This window comes from Magnolia sinica, chromosome 12 (genome assembly GCF_029962835.1).
Source record: "Magnolia sinica isolate HGM2019 chromosome 12, MsV1, whole genome shotgun sequence".
Classification (NCBI taxonomy): Eukaryota; Viridiplantae; Streptophyta; class Magnoliopsida; order Magnoliales; family Magnoliaceae; genus Magnolia; species Magnolia sinica.
Window position 1 is genome coordinate 26,190,998 of NC_080584.1, and position 22,461 is coordinate 26,213,458.

Here is a 22,461-nt window from a genome sequence, read left to right on the forward strand (position 1 = left end):
TGTAACTCCCTATTTCAATCATCATTCTTCTCTAACTAAGGTAAGAGAGAAATGATTACCTAGCTTAAAAGGCTTTCTCTCTCTATCTCTCTCTCTCTCTCTCTCTCATTTCTCCCTTTCTCTTTCTCATTCCTCCTTAGCAAGAGCGGGTGGGACATCTAACCCATTCCAACCCCATCTTCCCCTATTTCCTCTCAATCTAACCATCCATATCCTATCTCACCCATCGATATGGTTCCCTTGGTGCAATAGGAGCTAGAAGATACAAGTTTGGAGAGATCTAAGTGGGTGTACTTCTAAGATGTAGTATTTTCATTTCTATGTTCTTAGATCTCTTTTTCTTTCATATGAGAAGTGTAGGACCCACCAATCAATGGTGAAGATCCTACGCCATTCCTGAGATGTGGCCAAATAGCCTATTTTATGCATGCATATCCCATGCATGGGGTTTCCCTTTATGGACCCCATCATGGAGGATTATTTGGATTCCATTACATGATAAGTCATCTAGACCTTAGAATCATGGTTTGGATGGTATCCCAACCATTGATCATGATTCTAGGACATGCATGTGTTTGATCTATGTTGTATCGTGTAAATCAATGAAATGTGTGGTGTGATTGATGAAGGGGAGGGCCTTAATGTGGTAGAGCCCCTCCTCTTATAGCTGATCCTTTATTTTTTTTGATGTTAGCATTCTGATCATGCATGTGTGGCCCACCATGTGCACCAACAAAAATTCAGACCATCCATGGAGGTTGGATGTCCATGGCGGTCCATCCTTAGACATGTGGCTCCAAAATCCACCTAAATGGGGCACATGCATGGGGTTTTTGATGATGGGGAAGGTCTGGATAGTTGTGGGGCATACTGGGGTGGTCCACAACATGATTTTTGGGGGTTAAATCTCATCTTAAATGATGACTATATTTAATTTCTTTCAATTACATGTTGTTGTCCAAATCTGTCTTGACGGAGTTTTGGGCCAACTTGAGGCTAGAATTTGGAGCTTTTGGTGGAGAGTTTTGTACTAAGTGATATATAATTTTTGAAGGTACATGTCCCACTTATAAGCATGCCAAATTTCAGTCTCAACTAACCTCATTTGTGTCTCCAAAAGAGTGGGTCAATATGGATACCTTGCTGAAATTTCTGTTGTAATTACAGTAAGATTGCAATTTGGAAATTCAAAAATTTAAAATAATTTCTGATTAGGTGGGCTACCTTGGTGGACCCTACCTTATAATACATATATTTGGAAAGGTTAAATTTAATTTTCCTAATTTTTAGACATCCAGGGCCCACCCCATTGGGTGTACCATCATGGTCTATCCAGAATTCTGCACTTAGCAGAATTTCTGGATAGATTGTATCCCTAAATTTAATTAAAATATTTTTGAGTATCCAAAAATTACAAAATTTTGTGGAGGTGTGTTCTGCCTATGTTAGGACCTACCTACCAATATTTGGGGCCAACGGACCCCTGTGCAAACCGTGGAAAGGGCTGGACCAGCCCACCACATTGGGACGTCCAGGTCAGACAGATTTTCTGGATAGACTGTCTTCTTTAAATTAATTAAAATATTTCTAGTTATACAAAAATCATGAAATTTTTTATAGGTGTGGACCACCTATGAAAGTATGAACTTGTAAATTTTCAGGGCCATCGGGCCCCTGTACTGTCCGTGGTGTGGCCTGGAGTGGCCCATCAGGTAGAGATGCCTAGGCTAGGGCGTCCAGCCTTGGCTGGCCGTCCATGCTACTTTGTGGGCCCACCTAAATGTATTGTATATCCCACCATTCATCCATGTGGGGTCCATATGGGACTTGATCATCCTCCCCTTTGGTTGCATCCAATTGGAGCCCATTAGATGAGTTTTTGGGCCAAATACCGAAGCCCATAGAGCTGCCCACACATGGGATGCCCAACCCATTGGGCTACTGTTGGACGTCCAGTCCAGCAGCATGGCCCATCTGATTTATGTATTTAATCCACTCCCTTTATCTGGTGGACCCCCCCTGTGACATCTATGGGTCATCAGGAACTAAAATAAATATATAATTTAATTAATTTTTAAATTTTCAACAATGCCAGATTATGGGTGGGCTGGAATTTCAGCAATAGGCCAATGGTTACTGCCCATAAATGGATGTTTTGAGGCAGCATGGTCTAAAAAATTTAGGGATATTGTTACACATATCTTGCCTTATTTTTAAATGGATTTTGGGCTTAATTAGTGTATATTTAAGGCCCATTCCAATTGGGCTTTTATTGCACTAGTCTTCTTAGTTATTTGTTGGGTTTTCCTAGGCCCATTGTCTTGAAAATTTTTGATAGGACCATTAGACCTTTGGGGCCTATATTATCATGCCATTGTGATGGGTTTGATGGGCTAAATACTCAAGTAGTTAGGCCCTTGCTTGCTCATTAAAATAAACCCATACTTAGGCCGAGATGTGAGGTCCAACTTACTTGTTCTTAATATAAGGATCACCCATATGTTGGAATAATGGGCTACCCATTAGGCCCACTATAATGAGTGGACTCATGACCTTTGTGGTTGGGCCCAAACCTTGCTTGAGGGCCTACCATGTTGCATATGTATTGGGCTTAGTGTATGGCCCACTAGGCCGTGGATTGCTTGGGCCTTGAACTTTACTTTATATGCATAGCGGGCTACCTTTTGGGACCAGTTGAGGTTGGATGTCCTCCTTGGTAGCCCTAAGGTAGGCCCATAGGGTCGTCATAGGTGGTTAAGGCCCACTTTGGACCTTGTTAGGACCGTTTCCTCCTTGAGGCTTTATGACTCTCTTAGCTTGTGGGCCATCCGAAAGTATTAAGCCCTCACTAGAGGACTTCACTTCTCCTTATAATACCTGTCTATGTATCTAGACCTTGTCCCTCCTTGAGAAGAAGGAATATATTCTACAGGTAGTGCACTTACATCATTGTGACCCATAGCATCATCTGTGTGAATTGATTGCATTGTGTGGTGGGCATAGAGGGATGACATTTCTACCCTTGTGCACATTGAGTCCCTGAAGCTAGTGCATGATCTGTATATGTGACTCATACATTGGCATCACATTTCATGATGATACCGCCCTTACTTCATTAGGGCCTTGCCTCCACAGGGATATTCGTGGATGGCCGTATGTGTGGACACTGAAAATGTTACTTGAGCATACACGGTGCATAGGATGCCCATGGGAGAAATTTTTAAAACTTCCATGTACCAAGGATCTACCCCAATGTCGTGATCGAGTGGAAACTATGAACGCACGAGGGCCTTATACCGTTAGGCCGCTACTCCCACTGTCGTGTAGTCAGTTGTGTAGGGGTGTGGGCTTACTCGCCTAATGTAAGGAGGCATTGCTAAGCTAAGTCTGACCAGCTTGTAAATGGGTCCACTACCGTCAGGCCTTGTTGGCGATTAGATGTCCACAGGCGGGTAGTGAGGTCTCTTACACTTGTTTGACTGTGCGGGGTCTGTAGAGCGACAGTCATCCAGCAGTGTAATGGACCCCGATGATTTCCTTATGATTGGAAATGTACTTGATATATGGATTGGTTATGAGCACTGATATTACTTTGCATCGCATTCGCATCAGCTATATTATCCCCTTCATGCATTACCTTGGTAAGGCGTCCAGTACTTATTGCATCATATTTATGACAAGTCTTGGTAAGGCTAGTGATATTGTCATTGAGTATGTTTCCCCTCTTGTACCTCCTATTATTCTTCTGCGCACTATTGTCACACACTTTCACCACCCTTTAAACTTCTATAAGCTTATGCACGATTGATGCATGTAGGAGATCCTAGGCAGGCGTCGTAGCGGCAAGGCCTGGATTAGAGTTGAGATTGAGGACCCCAGTGTTGCAGACTTTTCTCTCTTTCTTTTATTATCTTATGTATGTCCTTCTGGACCTTATGAAAACTTGTAAAAGTTCAAATTCATAGTGAATTTTGTGATGTGAGACTTTATTATTCTCAGATATACTTGTTGTGATCTTAGGTATGCTTGTATTGAAAATAGTTATACTATTATGGAAATCCTCCTTGTAGGATCCCAGGATCGGAACCTGCCTCAGGAGCTGAGAATGTGGTACTACAGAGGTTGTTGCAGTTAGAACCGGTTATCAGGTTCCTTGTGAGTCTGGTTACCGAGTCTAGGGCGTGACAGGAGTTAGTATTAGAACATAGTAAGTAATTCTGGAATAACTCGCAATAAAATCGCATGTTTGCTAGAAGCTTAGGACAAGTAGTGTCCCAAGACCCTTCCTTTTGCTCCGTATTGAGCCTATAATGTCTCGATTCCTTGCGTCGTCATTATTTTGTAGACGCTGCTGCCCATGGACGAGGCGCCCGAGATACCTGTTCTACTTAAGCACATCTTGCTCCCGTTGTTGAGGATCAGATTCCCAAGGCCCCGATTCAGCCTCATGTTGAGCCCGTAGCGCCCATTCCCTCAGTTGCTCTAGTTCCCCCATCGATTCCCCCTCCTCTACCTGCTGTTCCGATTACAGAGGCTCCTACTCCGTCAGCCGCACCCGTGCCTCCGTCCGAGGTGAGTGCCGCTCCTACTTATCCTATGGTGCCTATAGGTACCCAACTTTTTCAGCAGCTGATGCAACTTGTCGCTATCGCATTATAGACTCATCAGCCTACAGCTGTTCTAGTATCTGATTAGGGTGATTTGCCATGCACTGGCACAATTTTTAAGGAGTTTAGACAGCATGACCCTCCGAGATTCAGGGGTGATCCTGACCCTTCTTCCACTGAGGCATGGCGCACCGAGATCGCGAGGATTTTCTACACCATGCAGGGTCCAGTTGATCAGAGGGCATTCCTTGCAACCTATCTTCTTCAGGGTGAGGCTCGTCATTAGTGTTCGTCCGTGTCCAGGATTGCTGGGCCAGATTTCATTTAGACATAGGAGGAGTTCGTGGTCCGTTTTGACCAGAAATTCTTTCCTGAGCACGTTCAGATCCAGAGGGCGATCGAGTTTGAGACCCTAGTTCAGGGTGATTTATTAGTGTCACAGTATGAGGCCCTTTTCTTGGCCTCGTTTAGATTTACTCATCTCACCAGCGATGAGAAGATAAGGGCTCGTCGTTTTGTGACTGGCTTGCGTCCTGCCCTTCGTAGCCATGTGGTGGGACATTGCTTGGAGACGTTCGACCAGGTCATTCATCAGGCACTAATTTATGAGGAGGACTGGGCTATGACCTAGAGATCGAGAGAGTAGAGTTCCGGTGGAGAGCGGAAGAGGAGAACACCAACCGGCAGTTCTATGCAGCACCATCAGCATAGATGGAAGGGCAGATCAGAGTTTTGGCAGCCTGCGGCTCAATCAGCAGCTCCATCATCATCATCAGCACCGCCAACCACTCCATCTTTCGGCCCTTTTCTGGTGTTTGCTTCAGTTGTGGATAGGCTGGGCATCGGAGGCGTGAGTGCCCTCTCCCCATACAATAGCAGAGGCCACCGCAGTTGCCTCCTCCTCGTCCTCCTCAGCAGCAACGAGCACAGCTTCCAACTGCCCCTCCTAAGGCTCCTCCTCAGCGACAGAGGCAGCCAGGTAGACCTCCTCAGCAGAGACAACAGCAGCAGCAGCAGCAGAGGGGATATCCATATGTCCAGTCCCTGGGTCAAGTGTGTATTGCAGCCCAGCAGGCACAGACTCCAGATCCGCAGTCTTCCCGTTTGCTCCCCTTACTAGCTCAAGGCCGATTTTATCCTGCGTAGATGGCACCAGGCCAGGACCCGTAGTCATCGACTAGTGGAGTCGTTGAGGGTTTTCTTCTTGTTTCTGCGTGCATTGCTCATGTTTTATTTGATTCTGGTGCCACCCATTCTTTTATCGTCGATCAATTTTTCCGATCGACCAATATTCTGTGGGAGTACGTGTTTGAGGCCTTGGTCGTTTTGACTCCCATGAGAAGTCCGTTGTGTTGACCTGTCACTGCCCTTCTTGCCTGGTGTTAGTGGGCGAGATGTTTCGTCTCGCCGATCTGCTCATGATGCCGATGACAGGCTTTGATGTCATTCTGGGCATGGACTGGCTTGAGGAGTATTGTGCCGTCTTAGACTATGCCGCGAGGATGTTTACCTTTCGCATTCCAAGCTTGCCAGTGTTCTAGTTTGTCACCGAGCTCAGGGGAGAGCCGTTATCTAGTTTCTTGCCTTATGTCATCGAGGATTCTGTGGCAATGTGTATTAAGCAGCTGCCAGTTGTTTGTGAGTACCCGGATATGTTCTAGGAGATCCTGGGTTTACCGCCACATCGACAAGTGGAGCATCAGATTGATTTGGTGCCCGATACCATGCCTATCTCAAAAGCCCCCTACAGGATGGCACCGTTGGAGTTGAGGAAATTGCAGGAGTAGTTGGATGAGCTCCAGGAGTTAGGTTTCATTTGTCCCATCAATTCACCTTGGGGAGCCCTGGTATTGTTTATGAAGAAGAAGGATGGCTCGTTCTGGCTCTGCATGGACTATCGTGAGCTCAACAGAGTCACCATCAAGAACCGATACCCTCTTCCCCGTATTCATGATCTGTTCGACCAGTTGTAGGGTGCACAATATTTTTCTAAGATAGACTTGCACTCCAATTACAATCAGATTCGGGTCTGAGAGGAGGACATTTCAAAGATGCATGGCCTTCCGAACACGGTATGGTCACTTTGAATTTCTGGTCATGTCATTTGGACTGACCAATGCGCCCGCCGCGTTCATACAACTGATGAACGAGGTCTTCCAGCCGTTCCTTGATCAGTTCGTGGTAGTATTCATTGATGATATTCTTGTATGTTCGAGGGGGAGGACCATGTTGACTTCTTACAAATTGTGCTGGAGACCCTCTTTGCCCACTAGCTGTATGCGAAGCTGGAGAAGTGCGAGTTTTGGAAGGAGGAAGTGAAGTTCCTCTGTCATGTTGTGACGAGGGAGGGTGTCACTGTAGAACCCTTAAAGGTTTATACAGTGCGTCAGTGGGGCCAGCCCATGAACGCGTCCGAGATCCGTAGCTTCCTTAGTCTAGCGGGATATTATCGACGGTTTATTAAGGGTTTCTCCCATATTGCTGCACCGCTGACCCGGTTGACGTGGAAGGGCATCGAGTTTGTCTGGAGTGAGGCCTGCGAGGAGGCATTTACAGAGTTGAAGGACCATCTCACGTCCGCTCCTGTTCTCACTCTTCTTGATGAAAATGAGGGTTTTGTTATTTTTATTGATGTCTCTAGAGTTGACTTGGGTGTTGTCCTGATGCAGCACGAGAAGCCAGTAGCGTATGCCTCGTGCTAGCTCAAGGTCCATGAGCTGAACTACTCCACCCATGATTTAGAGCTTGCAGCGGTTGTCTTCGCACTGAAGGTGTGGAGGCATTATCTATATGGAGTTAGGTTCGAGCTCTTCTCAGATCACAAGAGCTTGAAGTACCTATTTTCATAGTCTGAGTTGATCCTGCGTCAGGGGTGATGGATGGAGCTATTGAAGGACTATGATTTCAAACTTTAGTACCACCTGGGCAAGGTAAATGTGGTGGCGGACGCACTTAGCCATCAGCCACGAGGCCTGGTGGCTCAGATGATGGTGCGAGAGTGACAGATGCTCGAGGATATTTCAGAGTATGACTTTGAGTTTAGTCTACAGTCTTCCATTGTTTAACTTTCTAGCATATCGATTCAACCCTTTTTGGTAGCTAGGATGATCGAGTCTCAGCAGACGGATGAGTCACTTTAGGAGTACCGAGTAGAGGCCACATCCGTAGAGCAATCAGACTGGCAGATTGGTTCCGATGGTGGATTACACTTCAGAGGCCGATTGTGTGTCCCGGACGTGCCAGAGTTGTGTCTTGATTTGATGATCGAGGCACACCGATGGAGACTTACTATTCACCCGGGCTCCATGAAGATGTATCATGATATGAGGAGGTAGTATTTTTGGTAGGAGATGAAGCGCCAGATTGCTAGCTTTGTGGCCGAGTGTGACACATGCCAGCGTGTTAAGGCCAATCAGTAGAGACCCTCCGGTCCCTTGCAGCCGTTGAGCATTCCAGAGTGAAAGTGGGAGCAAGTATCGATGGACTTCATCGCAGATTTATCGAGGACTCAGCGTGGTCACGATATCATCTAGGTTATCGTCGATCGTCTAATAAAGTCGGCTCATTTCATCCTGGTGCGTGCTTCCCGGTCTATGGACCGGTTTGCAAAGGTGTTCATTAAGGAGATAGTGAGACTGCACGGTATCTCAGTTTCGATCGTTTCAGAACGACACTCCAGATTTACGTCTCAGTTTTGGAGGAGTTTCTAGTAAGTGATGGGGGTTACTTTGCGTCTCAGCATCACTTATCATCCACAGATGGATGGGCAGACCGAAAGGGTCAACCAGATCTCTGAGGATATGCTCAGAGCTTATGTGATTGACTTTGCAGGTAGTTGGGATGAGCATTTGCGCCTCACCGAGTTCGCATACAACAACAACTATCAAGTGACTATCAGCATGGCTCCTTTTGAGGCACTTTATGGTAGACCGTGTAGATCTCCTAGTTGTTGGACTGAGGTTAGAAAGCGTCATCTCTTAGGTCCCAAGCTTATGCAACAGACATTGGAGGTTATTAATGTTATCAGGCAAAGGATGCGCATAGCTCAGACCTGGCAGAAGAGTTTTGCTAATCGTCAGCGTCGACCCCTCGAGTTTGCAGTCGGGGATATGGTATTCTCAAGGTCTCACCTATGAAAGGCGTGGTTCATTTTGGTGTGAAGGGCAAGCTTCACCGAGATTTATTGGACCTTTTGAGATTACCGAGCGCATGGGTGCTGTGGCCTATTAGCTTGCCTTACCTCCTGAGTTGTCCGCGATCCACGATGTGCTCCATGTTTCTATGTGGTGAAAGTGTGGATCGAACACCATTTTTGTGAATGATTGACAACACCTCGAGGTCCATGAGGATGCTTCTTACATTGCGCAACCGATTCGTATTCTTGATTGGAAGGAGCAGGTCTCAAGACCAAGGTCATTCCCTTGGTAAAGGTGCAATGGGGTCATCATTCGGAATCCAAGGCGTCTTGGGAATGCAAGGCCGATATTAGAGAGCGTTATCCCCATTTGTTTGATGATTAATTGATGTATGATTGCTTGTATTACCTTCTCTTTTGATGATTGCTCTATGATGCTGGTGTTTTGTTTTTCCTTTTATCCTGCATTAGTCAATTTTGAGGAAGAAATTTCTTTGTTGGTGGGGAGGGTTGTAAGACCCGAACCGAGTTCGCATGTGTGCATGTATGTGTGTGATCATGCATTTCATTCATCTTGGTCCCACAGTTCTATTGGTCAAATCCTGGCGACCCGCGACCCTCGGATTATATTTGCGGTCATCCTTAAGTCTGGTCACGTAGACCCGACTCGAATCGAGATGAAACCTGTGTTATCTTGTTCACATCGTCGTTGCGGTTCTGATGCCGTCTTTTGTGCATCCATCCGACGTGTAGATCATAAGTTGTGTGCAATTCATTTATAGCCCTTGATCATGGTCATGTGTCCTACATAAGGATAGTTTGCACGGATTTCTAGGTAGGTCCCATCTCTTGGCACTATTTCCAACACACACTACACACACACACACACACACACTACCTAAGCCCTATTACTACACCACCTACCTCTAAATACCACCCACGAGCTTAGAAAACCTACTAACCCTACAACTTTGGTTGTAACTCATTATTGTAATTATCATTCTTCTCTAACTAAGGCAAGAGAGAAATGATTACCTAGCTTAAAAGGCTCTCTCTCTCTCTCTCTCTCTCTCTCTCTCTCTCTTCACTCCCTCTCATTTCTCCCTTTCTCTTTCTCATTCCTCCTTAGCAAGAGAGGGTGGGACATTCACCCCATTCCAGTCCCATCTTTCCCTATTTTCTCTCAATCTAACCATCCATAGCCCATCTCACCCATTGATATGGTTCCCTTGGTGCACTATAAGATAAACGATACAAGTTTGAAGAGATCTAAGGTAGGTGTACTTCTAGGATGTAGGATTTTCATTTTTATGTTCTTAGATCTCTTTTTCTTTCATATGAGAAGTGTAGGACCTACCAATCAATGGTGGAGATCCTACGCTATCCTTTAGATGTTGCCAAATGGCCTATTTCATGCATGCATATCCCATGTATGGGTTTTACCTTTATGGGCACCATCATGGAGGATTATTTGGATTCCATTGCATGATAGGTCATCTAGACCTTAGAATCATGGTTGGGATAGTATCCTAACCATTGATCATGATTCTAGGACATGCATGTGTTTGATCTATGTTGTATCATGTAAATCAATGAAATGTGTGGTGTGATTGATGAAGGGAAGGGCCTTAATGTGGCGGAGCCCCTCCTCTTGTGGCCGATCCTTTATTTTTCTAATGTTAACATTCTGATCATGCATGTGTGGCCCAACTTGTGGACCAACAAAAATTCAGACCATTCATGGAGATTGGATGTCTATGGCGGTCCATCCTTAGACATGTGGCCCCAAAATCCTCCTGAATGGGGTACATGTGAGGGGTTTTTGATGATGAGGAAGGTCTGGATATTCATGTAGCCCACTGGGTAGTCCACAACATGATTTTTGGAGGTTAAATCCCATCTTAAATGGTGTCTATATTTAATATCTTTCAATTACATGTTGCTGTCCAAATCTGTCTTGACAGATTTTTGGGCCAACTTGAGGCCAGAATTTGGGGCTTTTGATGAGGAGTTTTGTACCAATTAATATATTATTTTTGAAGGTACATATCTCACCTGTAAGCATGCCAAATTTCAGCCTCAACTGACCTCATTTGGGTCTCCAAAAGAGTGGGCCAATATGGGCACCTTACTGAAATTTCTGTTGTAATTCCAGCATGGTTGTAATTTGGAAACTCAAATTTTTAAAATAGTTTCTGATAAGGAGGGCCACTTTGGTGGACCCTACCTTATACTACATATATGTGGGAAGGTTTTAATTTAATTTTCCCAATTTTTGAACATCCAGGGCCCACCCCATTGGGTGCTCAATCATGGTCTATCCAGAATTCTGCACTTAGCAGAATTTCTGGACAGATTGTATTCCTAAATTTAATTAAAATACTTCTGAGTATGCAAAAATTATGAAATTTTGTAGAGGTATGCCCCACCAATGGTAGGACCCACCTACCAAGTTTTGGGGCCAATGGACCCCTATGTATACCGTGGCAAGGGCTGGACCGACCCACCATGTTGGGACGTCCAGGTCAGACAGATTTTCTAGACAAATTATTTTCTTTAAATGAATTAAAATACTTCTAGTTATCCAAATATCATGAAATTTTTTGGAGGTGTGGCCCACCCATGAAAGTACCACCCACTACACTAAAATCTCCAAACCGGTACGGTCAGTATTTTGGTTCAGAAACGGCGTTAAGTCGTTTCTGATTTGAAACGGTAGTGAACCGTACTCGAATAGTGGTTGTTGTACATTATTACTTTCACTTTTTTGTTGGTGTGTCCTGATTGATTGTTGTATATTCTCATTTCTTATTATTATAGTTTATTGTATTATTTTGAAATGGATGGATGGAATGGATTCTATTAGAACCCTCTAAGTGGACCTCACAAGGCCTGAGAGTCACATTTATATAAATATTCCGCAGACAACTAGATTATTTCCATCGCCAAAACGCCCTAATCCCTCCAAAACACCGAAACGCGATCTCCCTCTCCCTCTCTTTTGATCTCCCTCTCCCGATCTCAACCCTCTCTCTCGATCTCCCTCTCTTTCGATCTTCCTCTCCCGATCTCACTCTCCCTCTTTCTCTCTCAATCTCCCTCTCTTTTGATCTCCCTCTCCCGATCTCAACCCTCTCTCTCGATCTCCCTCACCCGATCTCCCTCTTTTTCGATCTCCCTCTCCCGATCTCAACCCTCTCTCTCGATCTCCCTCTCACTCTCCCTCACTCTCTCGATCTCCCTCTCCCTACAACATCAACCATCCCACGACAGTCCCCACACATGGTGTATCTAGTACTGTAGAAGCTAATATTACTCATCTTTGATAAAAGGAAGTGCAGTTTTTGGATCACTTTGAAGAAAGCAGCTTTGCAAGTGCAGTTCTTCAAACATGCCTGTTTGTATCCTTCTAGATCTTTCAATTTCAGAACGGCAGCACCTGAATCAATGAAGTTGAAGTAGGAAAGGTTTCCAAAATCCACAAGATCGTGATGATCTAATGGACTCTGGCAAGACAAAGGAGTGATTGCAGAGCATCCCTGGTTTGGCAATGGTCCTCTGTTTCACTTGAAGTAGTCCAACCCATCTACCGCCTCAGACAACTGCGATTGCCTTCTCCACTGCAAACTTCATAATCACCACAGTCGTGAGGATACTGGAAATCATCCTAACGTTGAACTACAAAATCATAAACCTCACGGAAAACATCGTTTTTCTGCCACTGGTAAGTCCTCAAATGCCCATCAAAATCCAGCCTCTGGTACTGATAGGATCCAACCACAGAGTCGGTGGATACCCTCTGACTATAGTTTTCTCCTTTAATGGTGACGACAAGGTTTTTTTCATAGAGTGCAGCATAGGTGGTTGGCCTGGGTCGAGAATAAGGTCTGGGTTCGGGATGAGATCTGCACTCATAATAGACACGTCTACACAATACGGCGTATGAACGTCCCCTAGGAGTGTATGGTATGTATCTGATACAGTCAGGAAGCATCAACTTAATATACTTCAATGGTGCATCTGCTTCGACAAAAGGAGCAAAACCAGTTGAAGTCATTTCAGCGTGGTACAAAATAAATGGACAACAGATAAGAGAAAGTGATCCAACTATCTAAAATACAAATGGCCCATGTCATGATCTTATATTACTCATCGTTGATAAAAGGAAGCAATGCAGTCATGGTCACATCATTGTTATTTATTTATTTTTGTGTGTGCGCGAGCGTGTGAAGGTGGACAGTAGCACTATAAGCTTTATTAATAATAAAAAAGAAAAAGAAAAAAAGAAAAAGAAAAATTACATCAGGAGAGGGGGACAGAACTTGACCTCAAAAACAAGAAGTAAATAAGAAAATCAATAAACATTTGATAAACAATCCAGCAAACTAGGCTTCACAGATTGACATATATTAAAATTAAATCCTTAAAAAAAAGAAAAATAAAAAAGAAAAAGAAAAAAGAAAGTAGAGCAGTTACATGCACAGCAGCAACACCTTTCTTTTTTCTTTTCTTTTCTTTTTTTTTTTCTTTTTGCTTTTTAATTCGTAATAAAAGAAAATATTAACCTGCATAGATAGAGCATTACATCCAAAATTCCATACTGTGAAATCCTCCATCCACATGCATGATGCGTGCATTGGCACCCATGTCTACATTGATATTCTGAAGAACATGACATAAGCACATAATGGATTATTGTTTCTTCTACTTCTGAACGTCTCCTGTATTTCTGGTATCATTTTTCTTTCTTTCCTTGTAATACATTATGTGACTTTTCAAAAAAAAATTTAAAAAAATTAATGCGGTATATCAGGTCAGCTTATGAAACTTCAGATTCCATGACTGCAGCTGCACCCCATGTAGCTAACCATATTATATAGTGTGTTTACTTACCCTTTCAAAAAGAATATAGGCTAATTAGTTAGAGCAGTTCTATTTATTTTTATTTGATACTTGTTTGAGAGTTGATATCACACAGATGGTTGGGAAGAGAATGCATTAACTGCTTGTGATATTGGTAAATTAATTGGTTGAATTCTTGTTCATTGGGATTCAGCCTCCTGCATCAATCCTAATTCGCTATGTTTTTGTCCAAGGAAACGAGTAATTCCTGATTCCATAGCAGGGCTAGAAAATCTAGAGGAGCTTCACCTTTTAGATGCAGATGGTTGTAAAAATTTATGAAGGTATTCCACTTTTCAGTCATTGGTGGAGCAGCAATTGCTGGTTTTGGACCATCTGTATGCATTTTATGGTTGCATTTCAGTGATTGTCTAATAATGGTGTTAGTTGAGCATTCTGGTGGCCAGGTTCTATTGATGGAACACTGAATGTTTGGATTATGGCATCATATAGGAGAGTTTTGCTTCTTGCATCAGAGTTCAATGTCATTAATGATTATATGTTGTCAGGTTTGTCAATTCAAGAGTTCAATATAATGTTGTTTATCTATTGATCGTTTGGCCTGAAACATTAGATTGCTTGATGGGTTTTGATTTTTAAGCTTTTTCTCCCATTTAGGTCCTTGATAAGATCATGGGTTTCTTGAATTGCAGATTTATTAAATGAGGACTTTATTTTTATTCTCTTATTTCTTTCTTTCTTTCTTTCTTTCTTTCTTTCTTTTTCTTTTCTTTTCTTTTTTTTTTTCTTTTTTTTTTTTTTTTGATAGAATGACTGTTTAAGATGATTGTGTACAAAGCTCGTTTGAGTTCTCTCTTTAAGCTCAGTGCTTCAAAGGGGAGCTAATGTTTCTGAATCCTAGAACACAAGCATGATTGAGAGAGAAGCTCCATAAGCTTGATTCATAGATTGAAATTGATAAGCATATTACTCCTTTATAGATTTATAGATCTCTGTATTTGCAGGTTGTGGGATTGGCAAGGGCAATGTTTAAATGCTATAGGAAGGTTGAAGGAATGACCGGTGTGGTTGATATTGTTGGAACGGGAGGTGATGGGACAAACACGATTAACATATCAACAAGGGCTTGTATTCTAGCTGTTGCCTCTGGTGCAAAAATTGCTAAGGTGATGCTCCTTTCACATAAGGAATAATGTTGAAATTATTCTAGTATGTATTGCAATTAATTAGAATTCTATGTTATGGTAGCAGCAATGAAACAGATCCAGTTCTTCTGCCTGTGGAAGTGCTGATGTGTTAGAGGCATTGGGGGTAAACATCAATTTGGACCTTGAGGTGAGTGTTATAAAATGATTGACTGATTCCATTTATACAGAGTTTCTTTTACTCCAACATTGATATGGTCGTTTGTCTTTTTAATGCTTTTTATTATGATGAGCTAGGATAGCCAGATATATTTATATGCTTATAATACCTGTATCTTGTTTTGGCAATGCGATATCAATACCAAACAGTGCATGAAGACTTGTAAAATGTGGCTTAAACCGTACCCTGTTGTATTGGTTTGTACTAGCAGTTTTTGTCATGGTATTGAGGTATTAGATGAGATATTCATAATCCATATCATTGTTGTCGATTTCAATTTTGAGAAATTCTTCATGTGGTTGAACAAATTTTGTCAGTAAAGGCGATGCAGAAGAAGATGAGTCTTAATAATTGCAGGTGTGGAAGGTTGAAATCCATGATACACAGTGACTTGAATCTTTGCATGCTTAGTCCATGATACACGGTGACTTGAATCTTTGCATGCTTAGTTGCATTTTGGTTGTCTACTTTTATTCAAAGAGGAGACTGACAATGTTCGATCAAGCAGTTTAGCCCGACTCACAAAATGCACATGCAGGTTCTACCACTTGTTGAATTACACTATTTACATGGTGGACCAGAGTCTATTGGTGGTGCAATGGGGTATGGTGATTTGTAATCCTTGAGCTTGTCTATGAGCCCTGGTTCTCAATCTAGTTGTGTTACAAGTGTCTCAGTTGTTGGAAATTGAGTGAATTGGGTTGTAGGGGTTTTGTTGCAGTTGTTGTTATAAGTGTCTCAAATCTTGATATGGTTATTTATTTATTTTGTTAGCTTGTTAGTACACCTACTTTGATATGGTTATGATTAGGTAGAGAATGGCCAAAATAAGGTTGAAATGGATGATGATACCTTGGACCGAGCAAGATATCATTTCAAAGTTTAACAGATTCTTTCGACAAGCAAGACACAAATCCAACAAATTTTCGACACTCGTGGACAAATTTGCACTAGCAATCGATCAAAAACCCAAAGAACGAATTGGGATCTGATACCACTTGATGCAGGAGGGGTTCTTTAATTTGAATAATAGTTCTTTGTTATAGTTCTACCAAACTTTATGCTGACTTCCACACCAAATCTTTCATATTAGCTAACTTTTGGAACCTATTGTGCCAACACCCACATTGCTACAAGTAGATGATAACAAAAATGCACATTATGATACCCTTGTACCAATGCAAACATTAGCCTTGGCACTATGGAAGAAGTGGAATGCAAACAAGAATTGGTAGTTGGTTTTTGTCTTGATGTTTCTTATTTAGTTGGAAGATTGGGACTTATGATGTGTAAAGCTGCTTTATGTAGAAGGTGTCTATCAGCTAATTTGGTAGGCTGGTCTTCAACTCTAGGTCATGTACAATGTTTATGAAGCTGCATGAGGAATGAATGGATTATTTTGTTGAGTAAACAAGATCAAGTGGTGGTCATGATGCAATTTTTTGTGCTCTAAAATTTTGGCTCCTTATTGGTCTTTTTCTGGTTATGTGACTTGTCTCATATTTTGGCAGGATGAAGAACCAAATGATCATAAGATTGGAAAACTATGTGAATATGCTTCAAGAAATCCTATGCACATCCCAAAGGTATCTCTATCTTGTTCTTCTTTCAGTTAAACTATGTGAGTGGTCATTTGTTTTGGTTGAGTTTACAAGCTGGTTGAGAGATAATTTTAATTGTGCTTTTGAGGTTTTTTTTTTTTTTATTGTAAGGTTATTTTGAGTCCTAGTCATGCCCCATTCAAGAACATGCTCTGTTTTTTTTTTTTTTTTTCCTTCTAATGAGTACAATTACATAACACACATAGTCCTTCACTTTTGCTGGGAGAAGCATTTCATGTTAGCAAAAACTTATGTAATTTCACATGATATTAGGAAGTGTTTCAAGAGCATCAATCCAAAATGTAGATATGGAAAACCCCTAAAAATCCGACAATACTGAAAATAGTGGAATTGTTCAAAGGTCAATGGTGAAAATACATTATTTTGACTTGCATGGTTAGTTTCCCTGGGATGTTGAGTGGTCAACGGTCAATGGTGAGAGGCATCTCTCATAATCATGGAAATGCCCGTGGATTAGCTTTTGAGGAAGAAAATAAATTAACTTATTTTCTGTGGATAAGTGTAAATGTGTAATGGTATCGGTCAATTTTCGTGTTCAAGCTCATAACTCATTGGTGAACAAGGCATGCTTCAACATCAAGGTCTTGGGTTCGGGCCTAATTTGCCTATAAAAAGAAAAGACAATCAATATCTAATGGCTACTTTTTTCAATACAAACAACGAAAAACACCAAATCCATGGCAAGCAATTTTGTTTCCAACCATTTCTAGCATCCCAAACAGCCCCTTAGGATACATGCTTGCATAAGATGATATGAGAGGTTAATGGACTCTTCCTTTCCTCCTAGCTATTTACTATATGAAGGAACTCATTATGTGCCTGTATTTATCAGTAAGTGTCCCGCTTTCTTGCAGGTTCCTGCTGTTTTGAGTGCAAAAATTGAGATATGCTTCTTTTTCATTCTAAAGAATTTTCTTTTCAATAAATTTGTAGGATGATGGAAACTACCCTATGATGCAAGATGAGAGATCGATTTACACATTAATTTAAGCAATCAACTTGTAAAATCAAACATAACCACATAATAGATTCAGAAATTCAGATTTGTAAAATCAAACATAACCAGTTTCGATCTTCTCCCACTCAAAATGAAACGTATTAGGCAAATCTACAATGTGATTCGAGTGGGAGGCCTGCAAACAGGCCCTTAATGAACATTTCTGCATGAACCTGTTGTTCTTATTCATATCTATCTTGCAGTTCCTTTGCTTGGTATTAAATGACAGATGTAGCTTAATTTGTATTTTTTAATTTTTTTTTGTTGATGATCATTCTTATCAGAACCACTTCTTAATGCAACTGTAAGATACAAGTATTCACACATACATAAATTACATTACATGCACAAACACATGCACACAGATACAGATGTACATTGATTTGCTTCGATAGTTTTACATTATGCATTTGGTTCTTCCTTTTTCCCCTTCAGTGAAGCATAACTGCATGGATTCAATAATTTAATAGATTTTATAAAGACTTGATAACATCCTAATATTGACAGTTTGAAGAGCTGAATCGTGCAAATTTTTATTGAATTTGGTTCATTTCCCTATTTATGATTTTTTTTTCCCTTTAGGACATGGTGGAAGTGGTGGGCTTCATGGCTACGGTCATTCCCTTGATGATGCAGTCAATGATATAGTGTGTACTCTCTCACAAACTATGTTTATTTGGTGAAGAAAAATTCTAAGTGTATTTGCACAAAGAGGATTGAGACTTCATAAGGCACATGTGAGTGACATCCAGGCTGCTTATTTGGTGCAGATTAGAATTGAATGTGGATGGTTGGTCGATTTAGTTTAATGGTCTTATTGGTTTCCTAACGAATGGCCCAGATCTTGCATGTTTTCCATGTAACCACATGAGGGTCCTTAGTTCTCTTTTCATGAATATCCTTAGTAAGGATCTTTGGTGAATGCCTTTGTGCCCTCCTTACTTTTTGTTATTATATTCACATCTAATGTAACAAGAGCAAAACAAAACGAGAATGTGGATATGATTGTTCTTTCATGTGTGATGCTTCCAATGATACATTTTTATTTTCATGTGGGTTGCTCCCATTTCTATTTTATTTTCATTGCTTTCTATTTTGCTTATAATAAGGCTATTTGGTTTTATTTATATCAGGCATAGGTGGACTGGTAGATATGAGGCCCGTTTATGGGACAACAACTGCAAGAAGGAAGGCCAGACTGGAAAAGGATGAGCTTCAACAGCTTACCTCCTGAATAGAGATCAGGTGGAACAATCCCTGTAAAACCATTTGTAGAAACATTGAGCCACTTTAGCTGAGAATTCCTGCCCAAGCTCTGTGGCAACGGGCCTGAGAAGAGATTGTTCCATATTAGAAGTGTATCAAGGAGTGGAAGGTCTGCAATTCCATCTGGAATTGAACCGCTCATGCTGTTATACATGAGACTGAGCAGACGAAAATTCTTCAAGCCTGCGAAGCTCTTCAATATGGATCTAGAGAGCTGGTTTTCAGACAGGTCTATGTTCATGAGAGGTTATGTTGCTGAAGCTCCATGGAATCGATCCGCTGAGTTAGTTCCTGAAGAGACAGAGTATGAAGATTGGTCAAGTTGCTGAGATAGTTGGGGATCGGGCCGGAGAGATTGGCATGGGCCATATCAAGGTACTGAAGTTTGGTCATGCTTCCCAATTGCCAAGGGATGCTTCCATGGAAGAAATTGTAGCCAATCTCTACATGGGTCACTGTCTTTAGGTTCCCCAGCTCAGGAGGGATTTCGCCACTCAGTAAATTACCTGTAAGGTGAAGGAATTCAAGGCTCTTGAATGATTGTACTTTAGGCACATCAATTTGTCACGCGAAGACTAGAGCAACTTCTGGTATTTGCTTTGCTGGAGTGAGGCTTGCCATTCTCACTACATTTCTTTTGATGTTTGGAAGAAGGGCAACTTTCTGAATATCAATTTTGTTGATTACAGTCAAATCTTGGCCATTTTAGATTTTTAAGCAGCAGGACTGATTATAAATATCCTGATGAACTTCATACATATTTGTGATGATTTTGTGGCAGGTTGATAAGGGGATAAGTTTTGAAATAGTCTGTTCTGTTCTTTCAGAGTGTGCAAATTGCCAACGCTGAGGACTGCTTGCTGTTGAGCGCTTTTTCCCATTCATCTTCACTTTCTTGCCAATGCTGGAAAAGATTATCTTTCGAAAGCAGTGGAACGATGTCTTGGCGATATGCAGAAGATAGGAAGAGATTTTTGTCCCTCTCAATGGAATGCAACGTCCACATCACTGCAGTGGATCATGGCGAACCTGGTGAAGCATCAGGATGTGCAGGCCAAGCTGGTGGAAGAGATCGATCGGGTTGTGGTGGATGGACGAGAAGACATTGAAGACGATGATTTGTAGCAGATGTCATATCTTAAGGCAATGATCATTCTAGAAAAGAGCAAAGATTTGTTGGATTATAGAAGCCTGGAAATGAAATGTTGTATTGAAATTGGAAATTGGAATTGAAATTGAAATGTGTACTAGAAAAGAAGGAAAATATTATTATGTGTGTGAATCATTCTATTGTCCTTTTCTTCTAGTTGTGCAATTATTTGGCATAATATAAGTAGATTGTTCCTAAAATTCCTCTTAAAATTCTGTCCTAAAATTTGATCATTGGCAACATTAATAAGTGTTCAAAACTGTTTCTAAAATTTTGTGCCTAAAATGTGACCGTTGGCACCAGAACGGTTTAAAACCGTTCCTAAAATTCCATTACGCTACTCAAAACGATTCTGAAATGTTCCTGATTTTCTGCGACACCTCATTTAGGAACGATTTTAAACTGTTCATGAAGCATTTAGGAACAGTTTTAAACTGTTCCTAAATGATTATTTTGGTGTAGTGACCCTACAAATTTTCAGGGCCATCGGGCCCCTGTACTATCCATGGTGCGGCCTGAAGTGGCCCACTAGGCTGGGACGCCCAAGCTGGGGCATCTAGCCTTGGCCTGCCGTCCAGGCTATTTTATGGGCACACCTAAATGTATTGTGTACCCCACCGTTCATCCATGTGGGGTCCATATGGGACTTGATCATCCTCCCCTTTGGTAGCATCTAATTAGGGCCCATTGGATGAGTTTTTGGGCCAAATACCTAGGCCCATAGAGCTGCCTACACATGGGATGCTCAGCCCATTTGGCTGCTGCTGGACGTCCAGTCAAGCAGCATGACCCATTTGATTTATGTGTTTATTCCACTCCCTTTATCTGGTGGACCCCCCTGTGACATTTATGGGTCACTAGGAACTAAAATAAATATATAATTTAATTAATTTTTAAATTTCCAGCAATGCTAGATTATGGGTGGGTTGGAATTTCAACAATAAGCCCATGGTTACTGCCCATAAATGGATGTTTTGGGGCAGCATGGTCCACCAAATTTGGGGATATTGTTACAAATATCTTGCCTTCTTTTTAATTAAATTTTGAGCTTAATTCGTGCATATTTAAGGCTCATTCCAATTGGGCTTTTATTGGACTAGTCTTCTTAGTTATTTGTTGGGTTTTCCTAGGCCTATTGTCTTGAAACTTTTTGATAGGCCCATTGGACCTTTGGGGCCTATATTATCATGCCATTGTGATGGGTTTGATGGGCCAAATACTCAAGTAGTTGGGCCCTTGCTTGCCCATTAAAATAAACTTATACGTGGGCCAAGATGTGAGGTCCACCTTACTTGTTCTTAATATAAGGATCACCCATATGTTGGAATAATGGGCTACCCATTAGGCTCATCACAATGAGTGGACTCATGACTTTTATAGTTGGGCCCAAACCTTGCTTCAGGGCCTACTATGTTGCCTATGTATTGGGCTTAGTGTATGGCCCACTAGGTCGTGGATTACTTGAGCCTTAAACTTTACTTTATATGCGTAACAGGCTACCTTTTGGGACCCAGTTGAGCTTGGATGTCCTCCTTGGTGGCCCTAAGGTAGGCCCATAGGGTCCTCATTGGTGGTTGAAGGCCCACCTTAGACCTTAATAGGACCGTTTCCTCCTTGAGGCTTTATGACTCTCTTAGCTTGTGGGTCATCCCAAAATATTGGGCCCCCACTAGAGGACTTCACTTCTTCTTAGAATACCTGTCTATGTATCTAGACCTTGTCCCTCCTTAGGAAGGAGGAAGGTATTCTACAGGTAGCACACTTACATCATTGTAACCCATATGCATCATTTGTGTGAATTGATTACATTGTGTGGTGGTCATAGAGGGATGGAGTTTCTCCCATTGTGCACATTGAGTGCGTGAAGCTAGTGCATGATTAATATGTCTGACTCATACATTGGCATCGCATTTCATGATGATATCGCCCTTGCTTCATCAGGGCTTTGCCTCCACATGGATATTCATGGATGAACGTATGTGTAGACACCAGAAATGTTACTTAAGCATACACGGTGCATAGGATGCCCATGGGTGAAATTCCCAAAACTTCCCTGGTATCACGGATCTGCCCCAACACCGTGATCGAGTGAAAACTATGAGCGCACGAGGGCCTTATGCCATTAGGCCGCGACTCCTACTATCGTGTAGTCGGTTGGGTAGGGGGTAGCCTTACTCGCCTGATGTAAGGAGGCATTGCTAGGCTAAGTCTGACTAGCTCATAAATGAGTCTACTACCGTTAGGCCTTGCTAGTGATTGGCTATCCACAAGTGGGTAATGTACCCTAGTGATTTCCTTATGATTGAAAATATACTTGATATGTGGATTGGTTATGAGCACTGACATTACTTTGCATCGCATTCGCATAGGTTGTGTAAGCCCCTTCATGCATTGCCTTGGTAAGGCGCCCAGTACTCATTGCATTGTATTCATGACAAGCCTTAGTAAGGCTGGTG